The sequence below is a fragment of the Procambarus clarkii genome, chromosome 65 (genome assembly GCF_040958095.1).
Source record: "Procambarus clarkii isolate CNS0578487 chromosome 65, FALCON_Pclarkii_2.0, whole genome shotgun sequence".
Classification (NCBI taxonomy): domain Eukaryota; kingdom Metazoa; phylum Arthropoda; class Malacostraca; order Decapoda; family Cambaridae; genus Procambarus; species Procambarus clarkii.
The window spans coordinates 19,903,374-19,919,611 of NC_091214.1; positions in this window are offsets into that span (position 1 = coordinate 19,903,374).

A 16,238-nucleotide genomic window follows, 5' to 3' on the forward strand; every position below is an offset into this window, starting at 1 on the left:
AACGGCTTGCTGACTCCTTATGTCCCTTGCGCCTTCAGCATGAAGTCTCCAAAGGAATTTGTTGACTTGCTGCGGGGAACACGGGCCACAGGGATAAGAGCCTCGTTGGACGTAGAATCTCTGTTTACCAACGTACCTGTGGATGATACAATCGGGATGATAGCCGGCAGAGTGTACCGTGATCCGGCCTGTACTCCTCTTGACATACCAGAAAACAGTCTAAGGAAACTACTCCAAGCTTGCACTAAAGAGGCACCCTTCTTGAGCCCGGATGGACACATGTATAAGCAAGTAGGTGGGGTCGCCATGGGTTCTCCCCTAGGTGTCCTGTTTGCAAACTTCTACATGGGTACCATCGAGCAAAAAGTCTTAGTCGACATGAACTTGAAACCGGCCATATACTGCAGGTATGTTGACGACATTTTTACACAGGTACCTGATGTCAGACATCTGCAGGAGCTGAAGGAGGCATTTGAGCAGAATTCTGTGTTGCGTTTCACTTACGAGATGGAGAAGGATGGGAAGCTGCCTTTCTAGATGTAACAGTCATGGAAAGGAGCGTCATATATCGATCTCATGGTCATGATCGAGTCTGCTCTGATTAAACATTTAATTTTGAATTTTTTATATATAAAAGAAAAACCAATTTACAAACAGGCAACAGTGGAAGAAACAATAGAGTAATACATTCAGCTGTGCATACAGGAGAAACATTACAAAGCAAAAAAAACATGAAAACAGACGTTACATACACACAAAAACCCAAAAGTAAAGTACACATGACACAAGCAAAAAACATGTAGCCCCGAAACAGGGACGGGACATATAACACAGACATAACAGAACAGAGAGAACACATAAGCAACATAAACTATATATAACATAAAACATTACCTCCCCCCACAACAGGAAGAGCAATAACACACAAAGCCAACACACACACATAACCATCTCACCACCCCATACAGAGGTGCACAACTGGACACAAAATAATAGGTCATAGGCAAAAGTACAGAACGACACAAAATAAGTACAGTATTACAAATACAATGACAAACATAAAAAGACAACCACACTCCTCAACCACATATCCACACACAAATACGCCTGCCACCCCAACATACGGGGCGTGGGCCAAGACAAACCAGAAACCAAACATGCACAACAAAACACAGGAGCCAGGTAAAACGTCCACACCACACGCACCCATTCACACCCACACCCACCGGAAGTGGGTGTGGGTGCATAAATCCTTCTCTACTCTGTTAATTCCCCTGAGAATTTTGTATGTTGTGATCATGTCTCCCCGAGCTCTTCTGTCTTCTAGCGACGTGAGGTGCAGTACACGCAGAATTTCCTCATAACTTATGCCTCTTAGTTCTGGGACTAGTCTAGTGGCATACCTCTAAACTTTTCACATCTTCGTCTTGTGGTTGACAAGGTACGGGCTCCATGCTGGGAGTGTGCGTGTTTTGCATCACAGAACTACACACAGACCATCTTTAAAGACTATTATGTAATTTAACAGTGAACCAAAATACAAGATTTTATAGGAACATTTAGTTTGACCTGATGACATAGAGGTGGGAGGTACATATGTATTAAACATGAACCTGGCTGAGGCAGACTAAAGCATACACACTTCCCAAAACCTGTCCATCGCCTTATGAAATTTGGAATAAATGGGGAGACAGCCTATCAGGGACAGGTTGTGGAGGGAGGGATCAATATAGGGGGGTAATCTAAGCGGCTGTCCTCCCCTCCAAGACGGGAATATATGGCCACTCTCCCACCACCCTCCTGATAATACACCTCCCACCACCCCCATGGTAATACACTCTCCCACCACCACCCCCATGGTAATACACTCTCCCACCACCCCCATGGTAATACACTCTCCCACCACCCTCCTGATAATACACCTCCCACCACCCCCATGGTAATACTCTCTCCCACCACCCTCCTGATAATACACCTCCCACCACCCCCATGGTAATACACTCTCCCACCACCCCCATGGTAATACACTCTCCCACCACCACCACCACCATGGTAATACACTCTCCCACCACCACCACCACCACCATGGTAATACACTCTCCCACCACCACCATGGTAATACACTCTCCCACCACCACCACCACCATGGTAATACACTCTCCCACCACCCCCATGGTAATACACTCTCCCACCACCACCATGGTAATACACTCTCCCACCACCACCATGGTAATACACTCTCCCACCACCCCCATGGTAATACACTCTCCCACCACCACCATGGTAATACACTCTCCCACCACCACCATGGTAATACACTCTCCCACCACCCCCATGGTAATACACTCTCCCACCACCCCCATGGTAATACTCTCCCACCACCCCCATGGTAATACACTCCCACCACCACCATGGTAATACACTCTCCCACCACTCCCATGGTCATACACTCTCCCACCACCCCCATGGTAATACACTCTCCCACCACCACCACCAGGGTAATACACCTCCCACCACCACCACCATGGTAATACACTCTCCCACCACCACCACCACCACCATGGTAATACACTCTCCCACCACCACCACCACCACCACCATGGTAATACACTCTCCCACCACCACCACCACCATGGTAATACACTCTCCCACCACCACCACCACCACCATGGTAATACACTCTCCCACCACCACCACCCCCATGGTAATACACTCTCCCACCACCCCCATGGTAATACACTCTCCTACCACCACCATGGTAATACACTCTCCCACCACCCCCATGGTAATACACTCTCCCACCACCACCATGGTAATACACTCTCCCACCACCCCCATGGTAATACACTCTCCCACCACCCCCATGGTAATACACTCTCCCACCACCACCATGGTAATACACTCTCCCACCACCACCATGGTAATACACTCTCCCACCACCACCACCCCCATGGTAATACACTCTCCCACCACCACCATGGTAATACACTCTCCCACCACCCCCATGGTAATACACTCTCCCACCACCCCCATGGTAATACACTCCCACCACCACCATGGTAATACACTCTCCCACCACTCCCATGGTCATACACTCTCCCACCACCCCCATGGTAATACACTCTCCCACCACCACCACCAGGGTAATACACCTCCCACCTCCACCACCACCACCACCACCATGGTAATACACTCTCCCACCACCACCACCACCATGGTAATACACTCTCCCACCACCACCACCATAATAATACACTCTTCCACCACCACCATGGTAATACACTCTCCCACCACCACCACCACCACCATGGTAATACACTCTTCCACCACCACCACCACCACCATGATAATACACTCTCCCACCACCACCACCACCATGGTAATACACTCTCCCACCACCACCACCACCACCACCACCATGGTAATACACTCTCCCACCACCACCACCACCATGGTAATACACTCTCCCACCACCACCACCACCACCATGGTAATACACTCTCCCACCACCACCACCACCACCATGGTAATACACTCTCCCACCACCACCACCACCACCATGGTAATACACTCTCCCACCACCACCACCACCATGGTAATACACTCTCCCACTACCACCACCACCACCACCATGGTAATACACTCTTCCACCACCACCACCACCACCATGGTAATACACTCTTCCACCACCACCACCACCACCACCATGGTAATACACTCTTCCACCACCACCACCACCACCATGGTAATACATTCTTCCACCACCACCACCATGGTAATACACTCTTCCACCACCACCACCACCACCACCACCATGGTAATACACTCTTCCACCACCACCACCACCACCACCAAGGTAATACACTCTTCCACCACCACCACCACCACCATGGTAATACACTCTCCCACCACCACCACCACCACCACCATGGTAATACACTCTCCCACCACCACCACCACCACCACCACCATGGTAATACACTCTCCCACCACCACCACCACCACCACCAGGGTAATACACCTCCCACCACCACCACCACCACCACCACCATGGTAATACACTCTTCCACCACCACCACCACCACCACCATGGTAATACACTCTCCCACCACCACCACCACCACCACCAGGGTAATACACTCTCCCACCACCACCACCACCACCACCATGGTAATACACTCTCCCACCACCACCACCACCATGGTAATACACTCTCCCACCACCACCACCACCACCACCATGGTAATACACTCTCCCACCACCACCACCACCATGGTAATACACTCTCCCACCACCACCACCACCACCATGGTAATACACTCTCCCACCACCACCACCACCACCATGGTAATACAGTCTCCCACCACCACCACCCCACCACCATGGTAATACACTCTCCCACCACCACCACCACCATGGTAATACACTCTCCCACCACCACCACCACCACCACCATGGTAATACACTCTCCCACCACCACCACCACCACCACCATGGTAATACACCTCCCACCACCACCACCACCACCACCATGGTAATACACTCTCCCACCACCACCACCATGGTAATACACTCTCCCACCACCACCACCACCACCATGGTAATACACTCTCCCACCACCACCACCACCATGGTAATACACCTCCCACCATCACCACCACCACCACCACCACCATGGTAATACACTCTCCCACCACCACCACCACCACCACCATGGTAATACATTCTCCCACCACCACCACCACCATGGTAATACACTCTCCCACCACCACCACCACCACCATGGTAATACACTCACAGCGGGCAGGATAGCGGGGCGGCCACAGGGGTGTGGTGGTGGCCGCGGGCAGGATAGCGGGGCGGCCACAGGGGTGTGGTGGTGGCCGCGGGCAGGATAGCGGGGCGGCCACAGGGGTGTGGTGGTGGCCGCGGGCAGGATAGCGGGGCGGCCACAGGGGTGTGGTGGTGGCCGCGGGCAGGATAGCGGGGCGGCCAAAGGGGTGTGGTGGTGGCCGCGGGCAGGATAGCGGGGCGGCCACAGGGGTGTGGTGGTGGCCGCGGGCAGGATAGCGGGGCCAGGGTCAGCAACATCAGCCTCTCCCGTCATGCTCGGCTTCAACTTCACAGACAGATGCTGGAAGTCAGTTCTGTAACAACTCCAGTCATTTTTGTTAATGTTTTTAGACTTTAATCTGAATAAATAATATATTGTATTACAACCATTATCATTAATGTGTCGTTTATGTCAACATTTGAAATTGTATGTGCATTATAAGAGAGAATGTCTGTTCGTCTGTCTGTCCAAAGTTGAATGCTAGGTGCTTTGGGCTAGGCCTTACTCCGATTTGTAGAAAAAATGGTCTGAGGTATGGGACCGACATAGGGTAAGTTGGGATAGGCCTAAGTTATGTGATATAAGAAATATTATTACCTATTCACACACCCCCATCCGATCTCAGGAATTCAATTCTGATCAAGTGTGAAATATTGGTTGAGATCCCCAAAGAGTTTTTCGTCATTATAAACAATTATTTCCTTCAACAATGCAGTGGTTTCATTGTTCCCGAATATTAAATTTTATGAAATGGAAGAAAGGGCTAAGTGGGGGAGGAGCGGGTGAGGGATGGGGGGGGGGGGAGAGTGAGAGGGGCGACATAGGATGGAGGATGGAGGATGTTGGTCGGGAGGGGGAGGGAACAGGGGGAGGGGGGGTGATGATATTGAAAATAATTTTGTAACGAGATTTTGGAGTTTTCAGGTCGTTTACAGCTGTCAGTTAAGAAATGTGTCCCAAGAGCTCACAGATGAAATTGTTTAAACCATTACTAATGTTTATGTTATATGGCATTGTAATTTGTATTCAAGCAGTTTTGTAAGAAAGTTCTCGATAAATTGATTGGGAGACATCTTTTTCACAAATCGTGAAAGGATGTCCACAAGAATGAATAAGGTAAATGTAGAGCTCCAGTAATGTGTTAATAAAATAAAATACCTAATACAACAGGGTAGTTAACCTGTAGTTAACCAGAGTAGTTAACCTGACAAAGTTATCGTCAATTTTGGGATTTGTTCATTAATTAGTGTTTATAGAAAATTTGGAAGTAAATAATAAATATACTGGTGTCATCTATCTGCAGAAAAATGCACTATCAACAAGTTAGGTTAACAGCAGCCCATAAGATACAGCTGATGCCACCTATTGGCATACCGGGACCCCCCAAGGTGGAGTCTTAAGCCCTACACTATTCAGAGTACTTATGAACGCCATTGCAAATATTGATTTTCCGGAAGGAACACAACAAGTGGGATATGCAGATGATGTTCTAATACAAGCTCCCACCTTGGGAAAAATTGAACAGTCCATTGAACTCCTCGGAAGGAAATGTATTGAGCTCGGTTTCACTCTCCACAAACAAGACGAAGGCATACTCCCATCACAAGCGGAGAGCAAATGAAGAACTGCAAATTAATGGTGTAACACTTGAATGGGTTGACCACTATCGGTACCTTGGCGTCACTGTCGGCTCTAACAAGGGGAAGAAAGAGGAGCTCAATCAACTCATAGGAACATGCAAAAGTCGACTCAGGGCACTGAAAGCTATGACCTGGAATGGACATGGAGCCTCTATTGCCATGCTTAAAATGATGTACACAGCCTATGTGCGCTCCGTCATAGACTATGCCGCACCGGTTCTATGCACCTACTCCCAAAGCGATATGAAAAGGCTTGAAAGCATTCAAAATGAAGCCATGACAATCATTCTTAGAGTTCCAAGAACTGCCAAAACGTCTAATCTACGAGAGGAGTTGTCCCTCCCCAGTGTTAAAAGCAGAATTAAGGAGCTGAATGCTAAGCTTGCAATTAAGATAGCCAGAGATCCCCATTACAATGATATTGCTAAGAAAAAACTGAGCTATGCTACTTTCAGGGGGAAACAGGAGAAGCAAAAAATGTCATCACAGAGCAGTCTGCTACCTTGAAGAGCTTCACCTGCTTGAGCAAGCCCGTGAGCTCCTGCCTGTAGAGAGGTTACTTCCCTGGGAGGATGACTCATGCAAGATCATCATCAATGAAATGGCAATGAAAAAATCCAACATGATACCACAAGAAATGAGGCACAAGTATCTCGAGGAAATTTATAAAGAAGCCGGAGATGAACTAGATCAAATCTACACTGACGGGTCATCTAATCCTGTCAATGGCAGGGCTGGTGCAGCATACACGGTAATCAAGGATAATACTTTCCAACGCAGAAATGAAGAAAAAGCATGTATTGAGAAATATGCCTCTTCAACGCAAGCGAACTAAGTGCCATTGTTATGGCGTTAAGGTTTCTTGAACGGAACACTAATGGTGCAGTGATTTGCACCGATTCAAAAGCAGCACTGCAAAGCCTAAGTAAAAATCGGGCAGAAAATCTTGCAATAGTCACTGAAATTAAGAGAGCTGTGAGAGCACTTACCAATCAGGGAAGAGTCGTCAAGTTTCTGTGGATCCCCTCCCATGTTGGAATATGTGGGAATGAACGAGCAGATGTGCTGGCTGCTGAAGGCGCTGAAGGAGACCATATTGAATACTTCATACCCAAGACTCAACTACAAATTAGAGGTATTGTCAGGCAACATCACCGTGACAAGGTAACTGAGGAAAGGAGGATAGAAGCACAAACCAGTGAATCTATACGATGGTACAACATGGTTGCAGGTGGCAATCCCAATCATTATGGCCGAAAAGGAGGACGAGGGAGAGAATCAGTAATAGTGAGAATCCGTCTTGGATACAAATATCCATGGAGATATGGAATGGAAACAACAGTTGATCAGCGAAGTTGCAGAATCTGTGGTGAGAGTGATGGACACCGCCTTGACCACTATCTACGTGAATGTGAACACCTGAGAGACATCAGAAGTATGTGTAGAATAATAAACCCCACATTGTTTGAGTTAGGAAAACACTATTTGTCAAATATTGATACTGTTCTTAAAAGATTTCCCCATTTTGCACCCGCAAGATAACGTAAGCTTTTAAGGGTTGATAGATGTTAATCTTGTTTGAGGAGCTGTTCACTTGAGACAGTTAAGCAAGTCTCAGCTGTGTCTGGGTACAAGTGACAGGATGAACAACCCAGCGGGTTTTCTTCCTATTGGGGAGTGTTGTACATGCTGCTATGGTGGTGTGTCCACTCACAGGATGAGTGGCGCTGCACAATACTGTCACTATGGCGGTGTGTCCACTCACAGGATGAGTGGCGCTGCCCAATACTGTCACTATGGTGGTGTGTCCACTCACAGGATGAGTGGCGCTGCCCAATACTGTCACTATGGTGGTGTGTCCACTCACAGGATGAGTGGCGCTGCCCAATACTGTCACTATGGTGGTGTGTCCACTCACAGGATGAGTGGCGCTGCCCAATACTGTCACTATGGTGGTGTGTCCACTCACAGGATGAGTGGCGCTGCCCAATACTGTCACTATGGTGGTGTGTCCACTCACAGAATGAGTGGTGCTGCCCAATACTGTCACTATGGTGGTGTGTCCACTCACAGAATGAGTGGTGCTGCCCAATACTGTCACTATGGCGGTGTGTCCACTCACAGAATGAGTGGTGCTGCCCAATACTGTCACTATGGCGGTGTGTCCACTCACAGAATGAGTGGTGCTGCCCAATACTGTCACTATGGCGGTGTGTCCACTCACAGAATGAGTGGCGCTGCCCAATACTGTCACTATGGCGGTGTGTCCACTCACAGAATGAGTGGTGCTGCCCAATACTGTCACTATGGCGGTGTGTCCACTCACAGAATGAGTGGTGCTGCCCAATACTGTCACTATGGCGGTGTGTCCACTCACAGAATGAGTGGTGCTGCCCAATACTGTCACTATGGCGGTGTGTCCACTCACAGAATGAGTGGCGCTGCCCAATAAACTCGCCCCTCGGGGCAAAATTTAAAATTTAAATTTTAAGGACCGGAAATTTACGGAAAATTTCTTCATAAGGTCAGCTGTAACACAAACAAGGAAGGAGCAACAGTCTCAAGCTCAACAAGCCACTGTGTAGGACTGAGAACAGGACCTGTTTTTTCACCCATAACGTTATTAAACCCATGAAACCGCCGAAGCCGTAAATGCCAAAAAAACTCTTTTAACTTTTAAAGTACAACTGGAAAAAATTATTAAGGCAAATGGAGGGGGCCTTCGACAACCCGCCGGCTTCCTGTCCTCGTCGAGGCCACAAGTGTCAGTGGCTCTCAGGTAAATTCAGATAAAGTACAATATACATGCTTTCTTCATCCAAGACACTTAATCGTTTTCTTTCATATCCAGTCTGGCTCGTTTAAGGGGAAGCTATCATATCGCAGCGCTCTACCCTGAGCTGACTTGGTGTCCATCATATGGCCTGTCAACCTCTGGAGGGTTATTAAGGTCAACACAGTTGCTCACTGACCACCAGCAAGTATACTTTAGTCTTCAACACACTCACTGTGTGTGTGGGTGTACTACTAACCTAATTGTGCTTGCGGGGGTTGAGCTCTGGCTCTTTGGTCCCGCCTCTCAACTGTCAATCAACAGGTGTACAGGTTCCTGAGCCTACTGGGCTCTATCATATCTACATTTGAAACTGTGTATGAAGTCAGCCTCCACCACATCACTGCCTAATGCATTCCACCTGATAACTTCTGACACTGAAAAAGTTCTTTCTAACATCCCTGTGGCTCATTTGGGTACTCAGTTTCCATCTGTGTCCCCTTGTTCGCGTACCACCACAGTTTATCTTTATCTACCCTGTCAATTCCTCTTGAGAATTTTGTAGGTAGTGATCATGTCTTCCCTTACTCTTCTGTCTTCTAGTGTCGTGAGGTGCATTTCTCGCAACCTTTCTTCGTAACTCATGCCTCTTAGTTCTGGGACTAGCCTAGTGGCATATCTCTGAACTTTTTCCAGCTTCATCTTGTGCTTGACAAGGTACGGGCTCCATGCTGGGGCCGCATACTCCAGGATTGGTCTTACATATGTGGTGTACAAGATTCTGAATGATTCCTTACACAGGTTCCTGAACGCTGTTCTGATGTTAGCCAGCCTCGCATATGCCGCAGACGTTATTCTTTTTATGTGAGCTTCAGGAGACAGGTTTGGTGTGATATCAACTCCTAGATCTTTCTCTCTGTCCGTTTCATTAAGTACTCCTATTCTGTATTCTGTGTCTGGCCTCCTGTTTCCACCGCCTAGTTTCATTACTTTGCAGGCGATGAGTCACAATAACGTGGCTGAAGTATGTTGACCAGACCACACACTAGAAATTGAAGGGACGACGACGTTTCGGTCCGTCCTGGACCATTCTCATGATACTGTCTCAATCGACTTGAGAATGGTCCAGGACGGACCGAAACGTCGTCGTCCCTTCATTACTTTGCATTTTCTCGGGTTGAACTTCAACAGCCATTTGTTGGACCATTCACTCAGTCTGTCTAGGTCATCTTGGAGCCTCCTACTATCATCCTCTGTTTTAATCCTCCTCATAATTTTTGCATCATCGGCAAACATTGAGAGAAACGATTCTATACCCTCTGGGAGATCATTTACATATATCAGAAACAGTATAGGTCCAAGGACTGACCCCTGCGGTACTCCACTCGTAACGTCTCGCCAATCTGAGACCTCACCCCTCACACTGACTCGTTGTCTCCTGTTGCTTAGGTACTCCTGTATCCAATGGAGTACTGTGTGTGTGTGTGTGTGTGTGTGTGTGTGTGTGTGTGTGTGTGTGTGTGTGTGTGTGTGTGTGTGTGTGTGTGTGTGTGTGTGTGTGTGTGTGTGTTGTTGAATATGACCGAAAAGGAAAGATTAATCTATGAAAAACTTGGAGGTATTTGAACCTGTACAACAGGTAGAGCAGTGGCAGTTTTTGCTAGTGAGTCTGCCTTTTCATTACCATCTATGCCAATGTGACTTGGTATCCAGTTTAGGGTGATTGACAGCCCTAGATTATGTGCTTCGTTTCCTATATGTAGGATTTCTGTGATTAGTTCTATATTATCTCTGTGTTGGCTGGATAACAATGCCTGGAGCGAAGATTTAGAGTCGGTATGAATGATGACATGTAAATTATTCTCAATTGCATAATTTATGGCCTCTTTTAGGGTTTGCAATGTTGAGCAGCCACTATTCATGCTCCAGTAAGCTTCATGGTTGTTAGTGTAAACTGCTGACCCAGCAGAACCTCTTTCTTGATCAACTGATCCATCTGTGAAGATGGGAGTGGTTGTAGGTCTTGAGATGGTTTTCATTTGTTGTTTAATGACTGCTTTGGGCCTCTGCAAGTCACATGCTGATTTTCTAACCAGTAATCCTTCAATGATTATCTTTAGATTTGATTCTTTCCATGGAGGAGACTGCCGGCAGTGTTGATATGGGCTATCTGCTCCTTTGTTTTTAATGGTCAGTTTCACGTCCACTTTCTCTAGAATCTTGACCAGATTATCCGTCCATGTTCTTGTTCTGTATTGAAGGTTTCTGTGAAGCGATCTGTGTATTCTATCTTTGATTGACATTCTGGTGGTGGTTCCAACAAGTTTTGCTGTTATGGTGGCTATCCTTTGTTTGATCCTGTTTTCTAAGCCTGGCAAGTTGGTTTCCAATCATAGATTTTCTCGACGCGTCCACAGAGGTGCTCCCAGCATTGTTCTGAGGGAAACATTTTGAGACACTTCCAGTTTCTCCTATTGGTTATCACTGAGGGATGTAAGAGCAGGAGCAGCATAGTCAATGAGTGACCTAACTGATTGACCTCATTGACCATTAGGTCAATGAGTGACCTAAAAATTACAGATTGTAATTTTTTTTATCAGTTTTGTTTTTCTCCAAAAAAGACAAATCATGGCATATATTATATTTTCATAAACTCTTGAAATAATAAGCCATAACATTTAAATAATGTACACCGTCACCAGACATTTAACTACTGATATCAGACTGTCTCAGTGTTGTAGCAGATATCATATATCTTCCATTCACAAAATATAAATATAGAGACAAAATTCCCTCCGGTGGCGGCGTGTTGAGGGTGGTGACGTCAGCGGCTGGAGCCTGGCCGACGCTCCCAGCATCCTGTTGTCTTGAAGAGGCCGAGGACGGCCCCGTGCGGCCAATATGTTCCTGTATGTTGGCACTACAACACCGTTTAAGGTGTTCAGTACAGAAAGTATCTGTTTTTATTGCATTCAGCGATAGGACAATATATCATGGTGGTTAGATATATGGTGCATGATAATGAGAGACTTAGAGCGATGTCCCCATTACATAGGGTAAGACACTCGCCTGGCGTTTGGCGAGCACTTTGGCTTGGGTTCGTATCCTGCCCGGGGAGAATTTACCGGGCGCCAATCCTTAACTGTAGCCTCTGTTTATCTAACAGTAAAACGGGTACCTGGTTCTTAAACCATTTGGCGGGTCGTATTCCGGGGAACTTAAGGATGGACCTGCCCGAAACACTATGTGTGCTGGTGGCTGTATAACAACTCTTGTATAAATAAATAAATAAATTTATATATATATATATATATATATATATATATATATATATATATATATATATATATATATATATATATATATATATATATATACACACACACACATGTTTATTGTCTACATAAATGATCTACCAGTTGGTATACAGAATTATATGAACATGTTTGCTGATGATGCTAAGATAATAGGAAGGATAAGAAATTTAGATGATTGTCATGCCCTTCAAGATGACCTGGACAAAATAAGTATATGGAGCACCACTTGGCAAATGAAATTTAATGTTAATAAATGTCATGTTATGGAATGTGGAATAGGAGAACATAGACCCCACACAACCTATATATTATGTGAGAAATCTTTAAAGAATTCTGATAAAGGAAGATATCTAGGGGTGGTTCTAGATAGAAAACTATGACCTGAGGACCACATAAAGAATATTGTGCGAGGAGCCTATGCTATGCTTTCTAACTTCAGAAATGCTTTTAAATACATGGATGGCGATATAATAAACAAATTGTTCATGACTTTTCTTAGGCCAAAGCTAGAATATGCAGCGGTTGTGTGGTGCCCATATCTTAAGAAGCACATCAACAAACTGGAAAAGGTGCAAAGACATGCTACTAAATGGCTCCCAGAACTGAAGGGCAAGAGCTACGAGGAGAGGTTAGAGGCATTAAATATGCCAAAACTAGAAGACAGAAGAAAAAGAGGTGATATGATCACTACATACAAAATAGTAACAGGAATTGATAAAATCGACAGGGAAGATTTCCTGAGACCTGGAACTTTAAGAACAAGAGGTCATAGATTTAAACTAGCTAAACACAGATGCCGAAGAAATATAAGAAAATTCACTTTCGCAAACAGAGTGGTAGACGGTTGGAACAAGTTAGGTGAGAAGGTGGTGGAGGCCAAGACTGTCAGTAGTTTCAAAGCGTTATACGACAAAGAGTGCTGGGAAGACGGGACACCACGAGCGTAGCTCTCATCCTGTAACTACACTTAGGTAATTATACACACACACACACACACACACACACACACACATATATATATATATATATATATATATATATATATATATATATATATATATATATATATATATATATATATATATATATATATATATATATATATATATACAGTATATATAAGACAAAGACAAACAAATATACAACCATAGACAGATATAAAGGCATCAGCAGAAGAAAAGTAGAAGTGGAGATATGATCTTTAAAATATATAAAAGTAAACACCACTGAGAGATATTAAGAGAGTGACAGACAGACGAACATCTCCAGTTTTCGCTAGAGTGCGACGTGCTGAGATAACAGTATTAAATGTCACTACACTTCCCATACTCTTAACATTCTTGGTGAATCCGGTTGATAAAGGTCATCCTTTACGGTGCCTGAGGCTGCTCGACCACACTCTGCCAACTATCAAACACACACACACACACACACACACACACACACACACACACACACACACACACACCACCCCCCCCCCCCCTTGCAGCATGTCGTGGCTCAGGGGGTGTGGCGTGTGTCTGGTATTCACCAGGATGCTGGTTCAGTCCCCGCTCTGACCCAATCATTTTCTTGTTGATATGTCACACTATTGCTTAATGGGGGGGTATGATATGTCACGCTATTGTTTAATGGGGGGGTATGATATGTCACGCTATTGTTTAGTGTGGGGGGGGTATGATATGTCACGCTATTGTTTAGTGGGGGTATGATATGTCACGCTATTGTTTAGTGGGGGTATGATATGTCACGCTATTGTCTAGTGGGGGTATAATGTCACGCTATTGTTTAGTGGGAGTATGGAGTCATCAGATGCTTGTCTTTCCTGTGGCATTAGGCCTGTGGGGGAATATACCAGGATTGGATGCATGAGGAGAATAACACATGAACCAATATGTGGTTATTAGAACCATGAATTTAAAATTAAATAATATTCTGTAACTGTTGGTAAAGTACAAAACTAAAAGTTATTAGCTGCATGCAAGGTTCCTCTAAATCCACTCCTCTGTGACCTTGATAGTGGTAATGGGCTGTAGCAGGTAGTGTCCTGAAGGCTGATCTGGCTCATAAACTGCAGAACACACTTTTCTTGTGAGTACACCACCACATTTGACTTGTAAATGTAAACAAGGATATGATATAACAGCTCTACCCGCCAAACACACACCGAAACTACGACGTTGGTACAACGTTCGAACAAGTTTTAACAGCTCCTAACCAGTTATAACAACCAATATAGCAAGTTGTAACAAAGTTCTAATACGTCATAAACACGTTAAGTCAAGATGTAACAGCTTTATTACAAGTTGTAACAAGCAGAAAATAGAGACAGTTACGGTTTGTGTTTCCAGGGTATGATTGTAAACACTGGTAAGGTTCATGTTCTGGGACCTGAACTAAATGCATGCTCTAGCCTAGCCCTAGCAATATCTGTGCTGTTGCATAACAGGTATAATTTCCACAAAGGTAAAAGTCAATTTACATACACATATTATACACTAACTAGATAAATTAAGATAATGGATCAGGCAATGAAATGTTTGATAGGTTATAGTAAAATATTATATACACAAGATATATGATTATTCAGCTACATAAGCTCAGTTACTGCACGAGTAGGTCAGAACTTACTGATGGTGAGGCGTTGCTTCGCTGCCTAACGACTCTCAATTTATATATGGATGTATTAATGTTGTAAAGCATTGGAATTGGCCAATCTACACTCTAAAAACAATAACTTATCCTGAAATGAGAACCGGAGCCTATCTAGCAATTGCCAGATTATGTCTCTCTCTTGCTGAGACAAGGCTCGATACTTTAATGATGAAATAACAGCTTGATGTTGTTGATTTGCTGTCACAGTGTTGCTAAAATGATACTAGTTGCTTACTGAAATATGGAGTGTACGTTGTTGTGTCTCACTTGGTGGATGAGGTGGTGGTGGGGTCCCCCAAGCCGTTGGTCCTCCACACTCTTGATTTTGGATATATGTACCAGGAATTCCTCTTTTTTTTACAGTTCAGAGACACTCCCAGTATTTAGGGAGCTATCACTGAAGATTCTGATAAGTTTGTGGGTAATATCTTGCTGAAAAGGTGTCTCCAGCCAGAGACACGAGAGCACTCGTGGATGTAAACACGAGGCCGCCAGGTGCTGCGGCTCCTGCAGGGCGCTTCTGCTCCACCGGCGTCTGCCCGCCCCGTCAGTCAAAGTCTCGGCAATGATTATAAAATGATTATTTTCTTTATTTTGACTAATTGTTGTGATAAAGTTATATCACAAGATAGTTGCTTAATGGATTTAAAGATTATTGGCAGTACTTGATAGTACCTTTTGTTCTTTATTAAGGATTTTGAAATTACATCACTGGAAGCTATAATTTTGGTTCCAGCAATATTTTTGATTACCTGGAAGTTTCTAGATTCTGGACATCACATCTACTATGATTCTGGACATCACATCTACAATATTATATAGGCATTAAGATCAATAGTGTACTTGACCAATGGTCATATAGGATGCTCATGTAGATACAATAGATATGATCAATAGATAATATATGGAATAATACAGTCCTTAGATAATAATAATATTAACATGAGTGGAATTTTCCACAAGGCGCTACTTATTATTATTATTATTATTATTATTATTATTATTATTACTAAAATTAT